General features: G+C 40.9%; 1 protein-coding gene across 1 annotated transcript in view; it reads left to right on the top strand.

The window, feature by feature from the left end:
* LOC118285218 (netrin receptor UNC5D) overlaps positions 1–12,164 on the top strand; it is a 156,298-nt gene that overhangs the window by 39,082 nt on the left and 105,052 nt on the right. The gene's annotated exons all lie outside the window — the stretch shown is intronic.

The following is a 12,164-nucleotide window of genomic DNA, read 5'->3' as shown; positions in this document are numbered from 1 at the left end:
TGATTGGTTTGTGACTGGGACCTTCACATCGAATCTTTCCCAAATGATGCCATTAGCGCAACATGGCATATTGAGTCACTGTGTGTTATTATAACCTCTGCTGTAGGCCCATACAATTCTTCAGGCTTAACTATATGTGGTTAATGTAGTGTAAGTGTATCCACAATAGACCAGAGTGAAACGGCCTACCACAAGGCCGCATCAGTAAACTGCGATGGCTGCCCTTGAAGAGAGTCACCTCCAACAAAGCGACGGGTGTATTGTGCTTTCCAATGCTATTTGTATAAACAGCTATTGATCCTACGGGAAGGACTGGCACAAGTCAGCAACTTTATCAACAGCTGAAAAGAAATGAAATTACATTTTTTGATGGATGCTCCTGTCAGATGAAAAGAAAAACAAATGCCTACAGCGTGAGGGGCTGCAGTCCTCGCCAAACGATGATTGTGCAGGTAAAGCGGTCTATACTGTAAGATAATGTAATGCCTTTTCAGATCCACCACAATTCTGATTATTTATTTATATGAAAAGAGGAACTCTGACCCTCTTGGAGGTTACTAATTTGTCTCTCTTTTTTGCCTGTTGCACCTTCATATTCCTTTAATGTTGCCTTGTTAACTCTAGACCCGGTGATCGAAATGCAATTCCCCTGAGCAGAGGAGGCTTGAGCAGCAGCCCTTAGACTGAGAGTGTTAATGAGATCCCAGCGAGCTCTTTCATAATGAAACATCTTTGAGGCCAATTGTCCATCACCAATAATCATATGGTAATAACCACTGCAAAAACCTGCGGAGGAATAGTTACAGTCATTTAGTCTTTTGAGTGCGTGCTTCTCTTGAAAAGAGAAGGTGAGAAAAGTTAAGGTGGGAGAGGACAGTAACAAAGAATGGAGGCGTAAGTGCAAATAAAGCGTTTTTTTTTTTAATAGGTGGGAAAGTATGGAGGTGGAATTTGATAAAGCGAGGGGTATGAGGGAAAATGGAAAAAAGCAGAGTGAGCGTCGACAATGCAACATCTTTGATAAATCACGAGGAAGTGCAAAAGACTATAAATGCTAGCATGAATAAATGATCAATTAAATAGGTGTGCGTGTGTGTTTGACCTTTTTTTTTTAGGGTGGGGGGGTGGACTGTGTTAGCTAATGTTGGTTAAATGTAGTTGCTAGCAAATGGGCCATTCATCAAATTGCATCAGGACTGCATTAGCGCCACCACTGGGACTGGCAAGTAGAGAATATAATGGAATCTAAATTGATGCTGTCCAAAAAACAGCAGTGTGTGCAAGCAGTAATTAGGGATTGGGAGAAATGCAGGGGGCAGTTTTGCATGTCATTTTGTAGGTTTATTCAGTTGGAGCCGCAAATGAGTTTTTGAAAAAAAGGTAAAGATTGGTACTGTATGTGGGTGTAACAGTTTCTTAAGAGTGTTAAACACCCGTAAGATAATTTTGGCTTCAAAGGGTGATCAAAGTCAAAGAAACATTGCATCACTTAGGCCACTGGAAAAATAATGAATATGCAGCCAAAGACTGAATATCTTTTTCTTTTTTTCTTGAAAAATTTAAAATATCAAGGGCAAGGACCCTAAAGATGTTTTTACAGTTCTATCTCCATGGTTACATGCAAGCCTAGTGACAAACCCTAACCCTTTCAACAAGAAGGCACATCACTCTGATGCAGTAGCGAACTGTGGGGTTTGGCACTGGGCCTTCAACATCGCAGTCAGAATAATTTTGGGGCATTTTTTTAAGATGTGAAAAGCTCTAACACGCTGCACAATAAGCTCAGACACAGCTCCAATACACACACTTTCGTCGTCAAACCACAAGGTAAAAAAAGCTCCCACACACAACCGCATCGACACAGCGTGTCATCGCCAGCAGCGCATTGCCTCAAACTCCACTAAAATCGGAAAATTGTAAAAGATAACATGCCATTACAATGTGAGTACATTCGCATTAGATAGATCTTCTAAATTATTCACCATATGCTTTAGCTTCTAAATGTCATTACTATGGTGGCCCTCACACTTACTCACTGACCCATCTAGATGTCAGTGGCCTTCTGGAAGGCGTAGGATGTTGTTGGGTCCCGCCCACTACAATAGCAAAATATGATTGGCTGATTTACCCCCATGACTTCCTTCCGCCCTTCTGTCCCGATCATGAAGTCCTAACCAATGAGTGAGCAAGCTGTAATCTTTATTCTGCATAGTGACAACAACTAAATCTGATTGGATAACTCTATTTTCAAGGTTTTAGGTCACTTACACTGTCATTTCTGAAGCAAACTTAATTGAAAATCTGCCAAAAATTTGAATTAAAAGAGATATTATTATTATTAGTTAAAATATGTTAAATATGACATTTATACTGCTGATATGTTGGACCTTCTCTGAAGTCCTATAAGTTCCTAGTGTTCCCCTCTGCTCTTAGGTCTATGTTTCTATTCCTTTTTCATCAGGGTTAAGATTTCACAGGGAATAAACGGGGAAAAACAAAATATTTTCTCAATAACTTTTCCGTTAATAATACAATTCAGCTTATAGTGTAAAAATGAATACCTTAGAGGAATGTGTTGGAAATTGGCACATTAGTGGTATAATTACAGCTCAGTGGAGATGCATAATCCTCTTTCCAGAAAACCCATTATCTGAGTAATGTCAGGGAGCGAGGGCCAGTCCGCACTGGACTCGGTTATGGGTCAATAAGGAATAGAAGGGATGAGCCAGGATAAACAAAGTGCCACCATTCTGCCTGGCCTGACACCTGTCACACTGGCCTTGCAAGCGCACTCTCACAAAATCATGCACATATCCTTATGGACAAATAAACATATAAATGCCGAACCACTGGGTCATGACAGACTGTTGGTCTGCTGCTGTTAAGGCTATAAGCAGCAAATAGAAATGGCTCGGTGGCCAGCAAGCCCAGGCTTCTTGATGATACTCAAAATGGTAAACACTTGGAAATGGAATGAAAATGGAAATCAACCACATAGTACCTGTAGGTCTTATCGTTTGTTACCTTCACAATTTAATTTTAAACAAAGGCAAGGACGGACTCAATTTCTTGTGCCAACAAAAGCAAAATTTGAGGAATGATTGACAGTGGTCAAGGCAAAGCAGCGATTAATTTTGTCAAACCAGCAACATACTGAATGTTGCTTTACTAAGGGTTAAACTTAGAGAGACAAGTACTGTCTTTGTTCATATAGTACAAATGAGCATGGGATGTACAATATATGCTTAGTTTGCACATTTATTTCACACTGGCCGTATGAAGATGCTCATAGAGTGATGGCAAAAATTACAATCATTCTAAAACAGCAGATATATAATTGTGTTTATTCTATAAACCTAATCACAGTACAGACCAGGAGCATTTTAATGATAGACACAAAAATAATGTACTTAACTTTGACCTTGGGTTCATATCGACATCGATAGTGCATGGCATATATATGCATCTACAATTTACAGTGTTTACATCTCCTCTACCCTGCTTCTTCATTTACATTTATCAATACAGATCCACACATAATCAGAATTCTCTAATGTAATGCCTCTTGCCTCTGGGTAGTCCGGCCAGCCATGTGTTGCAATAATACAGATAAGACAGACTTGTTACCTGCTTAAGATGGAGAAAAAAAAGTTTGAATGATGTAACTGATGGATTGTCTGAACAAGGCTACATTGATCTGTTATGTCTGTCTGCCTAAGGTTCAATTCAGACAAATTTAAATTATGTTGTTTATTTGCCAGACAGGGCTGAATTCAGATTTTCATTCTCTTGGAAAAACAAAGTTTTTTTTCTCCATATGTTGGAAAGAACAGTGAATATTGAGGCTTTGCAGCGTGCCAGCTATTGTTAATGAGGAAAGTCGCGGAGGGTGCTGAAACACTAAAGAAGACCCTTAATTTCCATTGAACAAATAGCGTTTGCAGGGTATTTAGCCTGACTCATTAACATATTTATATACAGAAGCAAAATTTTATAAAAAATAGTAATGACTAACCTAGTGAATAATTCACTATACTACCTCTTTTTGTCTTTGTATTTTCCGGCCAAAGCCATAACTCTGCTACCTCCATTAAAGCTAAATTATTCATAAATGGCAGACACCACCAAAAACGGCACAACAAAGTCACTATGCTTTTCAATCTGCAAAGCACCAATCATTGATCCAGGCGAACTGTTGCACTAGTCATAAACAAGCAGTGGACATTACTCTAGCACTTGGTAACAGAGCTGCCTGACCTTGAACCTTGTGTGTTTTTACATCACTGTGTCTTGAGCAGGTAAAGTTTGTTTGATTCTACTGATTATGGTGGACTTTTGTTCAAAAACAGTTGCCAGGTGCGACTGTGTGAACACAAAAAAGAAGAAAAAAAACTGTCCCCACCAAATCTTTTTGAAAGACCAAAGGCCAACGTGGAAACACCCAGGCTCAACTAGCAAACCCAAATAACACACTCACAGAATTTCAAGCATAGGATATATTTTCTGCACATTAAAGGGAAGAATACGGAATAACTGCAGTGTACTAGCTCTTTACACATATTGCTAAAACTCCACCTGCCATCAACCTGTTTTTTAATCAAAGGAAATACCAACTGCACAAGAGATTTTCCTCAGAGAACCAGTCTATAGTTTGTTTATTCAAAGATTGTTAACACAGCTTTTTCATTGACTTCCAAAACTCTGAAGGTTGGAACTTGCTTATCTGTATTGAGTTAAACACGCACCGTAATTTGCATAGATCTTTATATCATGAGCGTGCATCTCACTGAAGGATGTTTATTCCATTCCTTCCATGTATTCAAAGCGGCACTCCAATAAATCAATTTAATAATATGGACGCGTAGGAGTAGGTGCATTTGAAGTCAAAGTCTGAGATGTGCAGAACTTTATCAGATGGCAAAAAACCTGCGCAAATTAAATAGGTCAAATGGCAGAAACATGATGCTGGACTATCGCTGACGTACATTGAGGGTTATTGTTTAGAAAACATAGGCAATATATCTGCTGATTAAACTAAATCAATACATATACACGCCACATGACACTTACAAAATATAACAAATTATCACAAATATCTGCCTCCGCAGAATGTTTCACATAACCATCACTACTTTATAAATGCAAATAAACACATTTCACACTGCTGCAGAGTTTATTAATTTACTCCTATCCGCTGCTTGTATCTGTATTACACAAACATATTGCACTCACACCCAGCACACAGACAACTACACACACTGAGCACAAAAGGCACGTACCAACTTTGGCACTGTATCCTCAATGAAGGTAAGCAAGCGTACTTTGCTGACCAGTTCATTATGATGTGATAATTGCCTTGGAATCATCAGACTGTGCAGATGACATGCTGCAAACTTGTTAGTTTGTATTGCATCTCCATGACACCAGGGTGTATTTACGTAAGTGCAATATACACTGTCATGTGTATCTCTGATTACGCCTTTCTCTCTTCAAACCAGTAAACAAACCAACCTCTGAACATTGCAATAATATTGCAATTCAATTACACAATGTAAGTTAACATGGTAACACTGTGTTCAATTACATCTTGTAGGGTCCACTGTCCCATAGTTTGAACTTTGAAAAGAAGAATTTAAGGAAACTTGTGGAAAATATTCCACTCCCATATCTCCCTTCCTGTGTCTTCTTTATTCCCTCCTCTAAATGTAATACAAAAATAGCAAAGCCCTGTGGTTTACCCAATCATGTGTACTTGACCGCACTGACATACCAGTTGGACATGGTGAAGTCATGGTGAATAAATGAGAATAGATGCAGGCGGTGATGTTCTGGTCCTGGGTCTGGAAAAAACGAAAAAGTTTGTGATTCAGCGAGGGCTGAATCTCCCCCCCCCCCCCCCCCCCCCCCCACACACACACACACAGACACACACACTCCCCAGGCCACTTCAATATAGCAGCCGAGGATTGAGTCAGGGATGCAGCAGTAATTCCCATGCGCTGTGACTGTCACGATGACCGGCCTTAACAGCAGGCTGAAGTTTTCTAAATGTGAAGACGAGTCTCACAGGTCTCTGGTAGCTGGTCAAAATGTCTGCGCAGCTCTGTCATAATGGATGTGATGAACTTCATCTGATTATTATCGATTGTCAACGGAAGGCCTTAGCCCAGATATATTCTATGTGCATTAATCAGTTTATATTAAGGGGGTTTAATTATCCTCTCAGTAATAAGTTGTATAGTAAATGAATCTAAAATGATGGTGTCAGCCAACAAAACTTTGTACTAAATTTCCCCATAAGAGGTCATTTTTTGTTAAAATACATCCTGATCAAATCAAACTTAATATCAGTGTTATTATTCTAAAACATTACTGTAAAAATGATGCATCACTGTCAGATGTTATTTACTCTAATTTAATTAATGCTTGTATCGCTTTGTTTTCTTTACTGGTAAATATGTCAGTTTTTTATTGGGCAAATACAAGATTAAGATATGATGATATTCGCTGTTTGTCACCTTCCAGTATGAGTAAAATATCGATTGAGGACAAATAAACAACATATATTGCCTGCTGTTTTGATTCAGTAAACATTTCCAGCATAGGTTTATTTATTGTCTCATAATGTTTATTAAGTATATGATCTGGACAGAGTTAGTTTGATAATTCAAGCTTATTGCTTGATATAAAACAAAAATGAGGAAAGAAAGTTGGAAACATAAGCAAAAGAGAAGCACAGAATGTGAGACAGGGGCACAGTTTCAGAATATGAATCAGGGGTCTTGCTGGTGACAGGGCCCCTAAGGCTGCATGACACCTGACATGTTTCATCTTCAGCCGCATCACGTTCCCTTGCCACAGTCCTCGAGGTATGGATGCCGCAGCTACACACTGAAATAGAAATGACAATGTGCAGCAAAGAAAGGAATCATACTCGACGTGGGCTGTGTGTGAGCAGAGACTGGGAAGCAGCCGTTTTGCTTCAGATCTGTCCATATCACTGATGCAGAGGCGACCCCAAATCCATTACAAGCCAATTATATGTGCTGGGCCAGGGCTGGGGCTGGGCATTCACTCGTGAACTGCAGTGCTTAATCCATAAAGAGGAACTAATAGGAAATTTGAAAATAGAATCCACACTTGAGTAACTTTGGGGGGATTTGGTTGGATTAATGAACTGTCAGGCTCACTGTCAACATGCTGGGAAGAGCAATCCTTTACCAGCCTTTGCTAGGAGCTTTCTAGTCTTCGTCCTTCTCGTCTCCCTCTACATTTCTCACTTACACGTTGAGTCTTTAAACTGACAGGCTCTCTTCCTCATGAGCAGGATGCCAACAAGAATGAAAATGACTTGTGTACCACCTGTGTATAATCTGTCTGTGCTAATCTTCCCTTGCTTTAACTGCCTCTCTAGCTCATCTATCATATGCACACAAAGGCGCGCGCACACACACACACACACACACACACACACACACACACACACACACACACACACACACACACACACACAGATATAGGACGGACCACTGCTCCCTGATGAGTGAAAAGCCTAAATGAAGTTCCCCTCCCGGAACAAAGGCAGTTTCTGCTTTAGTCCAAGGGGACACACACTGCAATCAAAGGAGCTACCACTCACACTCCACGGGCGTTAAAGACAGCGGAAGAGGAGAGTAAAAAGTGGGCCGAAAGGCAACAGGCTGAGAAGTAAAGGCGACAAAGAGTGGCTCACATTTGGTTGACAGTAACACTCACAAACAGATGGGGAAAAACACTTAGAGGGAAGAGGGGCTCTGCTGTGGAGCCAATGTGAGATCATGACAAGGATGCACAGTGATTGAAACCAAGATACTAAGTCAGACACATCCATTCCCAAAGTACAGCTGTCACATTGTTTTGGAAGTGCATTGGTAGAAAATAGTCAATGCAGTACCACTGCATGTGAATGAGACAGTGGTAGGTTTATATCACGGTAGAGGGTTAAGAGATGCTGAGTACATCAGGCCACAAACACAGGTACTATAAAGACAATTACCACCGATGATCCGATTTCAAACTAATTAAACAGGAAACGCAACAACGATAAAATAGCTCTTGTGTTTCTGGTGGGCTATCTGTCCAAGCAGACATTACCTCACAGAAAAAAAACCTTGATAATCCAAACGTGGTCAGTCAAAGTTATCTTTGTTCCAAACAACCTCAAATTGCCCACATGATTCACATTCAAACACTCAACGTTACTCTAGAACAAGAATAGGAAAACTGAGGGTGTGGCTACAGCTTTAGCTGAAGGAAGCAATGCTAATGCATGCATTGTTGGTGAAGCCACTCGGAAAGTGTATTGAGATAAGATACCCATTACTCTACAGTAAATTAAGCTTCACTTTACAGAAGCTACCACCAAGATAAATGTAGCAAGTTAGGTTACACAAACATGGAAAAGTAGCTTACTACAGTACTTCAGAAGAAGTTATTAATATAGCTCATAATGTAAGCTAACTTTGTGTTGATTTGTTCGTGGAGGCTGGCTTCAGCTATTTCGGATGTTTGATTGCTGGAGAAATCGGGCTGTGGTGGTTTGAGTGAGAGACAGTTTGTTATATTAGCGTTGATAAATTTGGCACTTTGACCAGCCTTTGATGAGCACGACAGACAGCAGCCGGACTTCGGCACGGATTTGCAAGAAATAATACTTGCACTAAGACCAATCACAATTAGCAGGTGTAGGTGGACGTGCAGTGGGCAAGCTCTGTCAGGTCCAACCCCCGCTCTTTAAAATATGGTTACTTCTGGTTTCAAAAAAACAAGATGGTGGTTGCTAAAAAAGGTTGTGTCTGAGTTGGGCTTGTCTGATAAATACACCACATACTTGGCATTAAGTTCGCATTGCTTTGTCCTTTTCTGGCACTGGTGTCTACCCAGGAAGCTGTATCAATAAGTAGCACAGCCTGGTACCTGGCAACACTAAAACAAGAGTGCTGTACTCAATGAATGTTACACGGCTCGTTTTGCTGGATGAGCTCTGCAGCTGACTGTGAAGAGCAGACTGGAGCTCATACAAAAAAAAAAAGAAGAAAAAAAAAACACCTTAGGGACATTAAAAATACCTTAGTGATGATGGTAGCAAACAGAAGAAATACTGCAAACAAAAGCCCATTCACTTTCTGTCTAATTCTGTTGCCAACAGCATTCAGTGCTGCTCAGGCACAAGAATGCATGACACACACAGACACACACGATAAACAGAAAATAACAACCAATGATGACAGCAACAAGAGAGCAGTATTTTACTGTTTGCCAGTTGGCATGTTGTGCGTAATAAATACTGACTATTACAGGAGCAGTTGAAGTAAATGGGACTATAGCTGGAAATAAATGTTTTTTTCAAAGACGTCATTGAATTTGAATAATTCAGCCTCGGCTGGACATCCATGGTGGAGCAAAACAGCAGTGGGGCATTATTTAAATGGCTGTGAAGAGTGCAGCTCTTCATCCTAGGAATTAATACTTTTGTCACCTATCCTCCATTATCACTCGCCACCCCCACTATAAAAGTCCCCACTTCACTCTGTCTTTTTTTCTCCCTGTACTGTAGCTTTTATTCCTCATCCAGTCTTCTGTCATCTGCTGCCCATCTCCTCATCTGCATTTTCTCTCCTCATAGTCCTCCAATTGTTATAGTAAATCTCAGACTCAACGATCACTGTTTCAACCCACACTTTTTTCTTCATCCTCTTCTGTTTCTCTTAAAGCCTGTTCACAGTGTGAGTGGGTGTGCAGATAGCACCCTTGCCCTCCGCTCACAGTGTTTTGATTGCCTTGCATCTGGAAGTCTGTCTGTACTTAAGGAAGTACAGTATTGCTTACTTTCAGTGAGACTGTCTATCCATCAGTTCATCCCGGACTAAAGGGAGGAGGCAGGGCAGGAGGAATGGGTTCTGGTGTGTATATGAGAACCATTTATATATCGGTGCATGTGTGTATAGTGCGTCTTATACATGTTGGATCATGGCTCTATTAAAGCAATAAGACATCTGTTGTGATAATCTCTCAGCAGAGACAGGACACAAAGCCTACTGCATCTGCACAACGCTGGCCGCTACATCCTCATCTTTATTATAGATTTTCCCCCCAGACATGATCCATGTTTTTCCATTCCCTTGTCAGATTTTATGTTCTCAGACACAATACTGATCTAATAAAAGGCATTGTCAGAGCCGTTCTTGCTGTTCGCCACCAGCTAACACCAATGTATTGGTCCGCCCCGGTTGGAACTACGGAGCATTGCGGCAGTGTAACGTACAGTGGTCTTTGGCATTTTGTCTGCATTTGTATGTGCAAACAGAGTGTGTGTGTGTGTGTGTGTGTGTGTGTGTGTGTGTGTGTGTGTGTCTCCTTTATTCAGCCCTTAACAAAGACAAGTTGCTAAAGTTTCACACTCGAAGGAATTTAAACGTATAAGTGCAACACCTGACTCCTTTGCTAATGCCAGCTGACTCCGATTCAGCAGACAAATGAAACTGCACTTAAGTCAATAAGGTGTCTTTTTAAAAAGCCTGACTGAATGCCCCGAGGAGCTTTGTGTTTGTGTTGACACTTCCAAATGTACATACTCTGCCAGGATGGGAATCAGGAGCCTGATATTTGCGATGAGATGATGGTGGGAAAAACAAACGAGTCAATTTGTCTGGGTATTAGTGTAGTACAGGGTAAAGCCTGATTGATGCAGTCATTACTGTCCCTGAGCTGGAAGCAGCACGCTCGAAACCTATTAAATCTTGATAAAATACAATGTTGAGGGAGATAAAAAAATAAAAAAAGAGATGAGGGCTTAACTGTCAAGGTAGATTATGACTGGTGGGATCAGATCAGAAATATTCCTCAAAATATAAACTAGTGAATTCATTTTTCCCTGTTTCTTTTCTTAATGTAAAAATAATTTAGACAAAATGTAACTTTTTTTTTTTTTATGTGGCCAGGGCCATTTGGGAAGTATCCATCCCATTGGTTCGGTGTTATTCAAGGCAGGATGCATCCGCCCGCACTCGCTGAAGTTTCCTGACATTGCTCCAAAAAGAGATAAATATGAAATATGAGAGCTTTCAGTACTGCTTAGGCCTGCAAAATAAGTCAATTAGTCACGGCAGGCAGCAGTCAAATGGAGATTGTGCATGATGGTCTTAACGAGGGCCACATAGGACAAGCATCCGACAGCTCGTTAAATTAATCCTTTGGGTTTGCTGCGAGTGGAATGAGGCATGTGTCTGTGTGACCTGCTTATGTCCTCCACATTACATTACAGGAAAATGTGTGCACACACGCACGCACACACACTGGCATAACGGACTCTGAGCTCCAAATGGACTGTAGAAAATATTTCTGATCAAAGTTTCTTTGTGGCCTCATGGCTGCTTAGATTACATGAAAACTCCAGCCAGCAGCAAACTCTCTCTCTCTTACTCACTCTGTCCCTTTTTCTCAGTTTCATCCCTTTTTCCCTGTGTTGTTGCATTTCTCCTCCTCTCTGACTCATTACATCCCATGAACACAGCCCCCTGGAAACACACATGCTCTCATTTTCGAGGCTCTAATCAGTATGTTATGTGACAGCTCGATTCAGGGAGCCTGCGTTCTCTCGTCTGGTTTATGTATGATCCACGAGCTACACCGACCAAGTTTGACTTTTTCACGACGTGTGATTCAGTCGATGTGCACGTATGTCCTGTTTGCACACCTTTAACAGTTGTAGAATGGAAACTCCTTTTCTCTTTCTCTTCCTTGTCTTTTTTTCTATGCTCTTTCTCTCTTTTTCATCTTTTTGCAATTCCGGAGTCCAAAGTTCCAGTGTTAGGCCACTTTGCCTGCACATCACAGCTCTATCATGTCATAGATTCTATCTGACTCATCAGCCCTGACAACAACCTGATAAATATCAAAGCCATCATCATGCTTTATATATTTGAGAAAGAATATTCCTCTGCCCTGGTCAGGATTTGCCTTTGTCCCGACGTGTACCCAGCATCTCTGACTCCGTTTACCTTTTCTTCTGCATATCAACAGAATGTGAGGCTTTCTTACCCTCGGACGTACCGCCAAAGCAATCTACTCCTCTGTTCTCATTTCCCAACCACAGAAGGGGCTTATAAATTGCCCTGGGGAGCAAT

Source organism: Scophthalmus maximus, chromosome 20 (genome assembly GCF_022379125.1).
Source record: "Scophthalmus maximus strain ysfricsl-2021 chromosome 20, ASM2237912v1, whole genome shotgun sequence".
NCBI classification, from domain to species: domain Eukaryota; kingdom Metazoa; phylum Chordata; class Actinopteri; order Pleuronectiformes; family Scophthalmidae; genus Scophthalmus; species Scophthalmus maximus.
The sequence above is the reverse complement of the archived record's forward strand: the minus strand, read 5'-3'. Positions and strand labels throughout refer to the sequence as shown.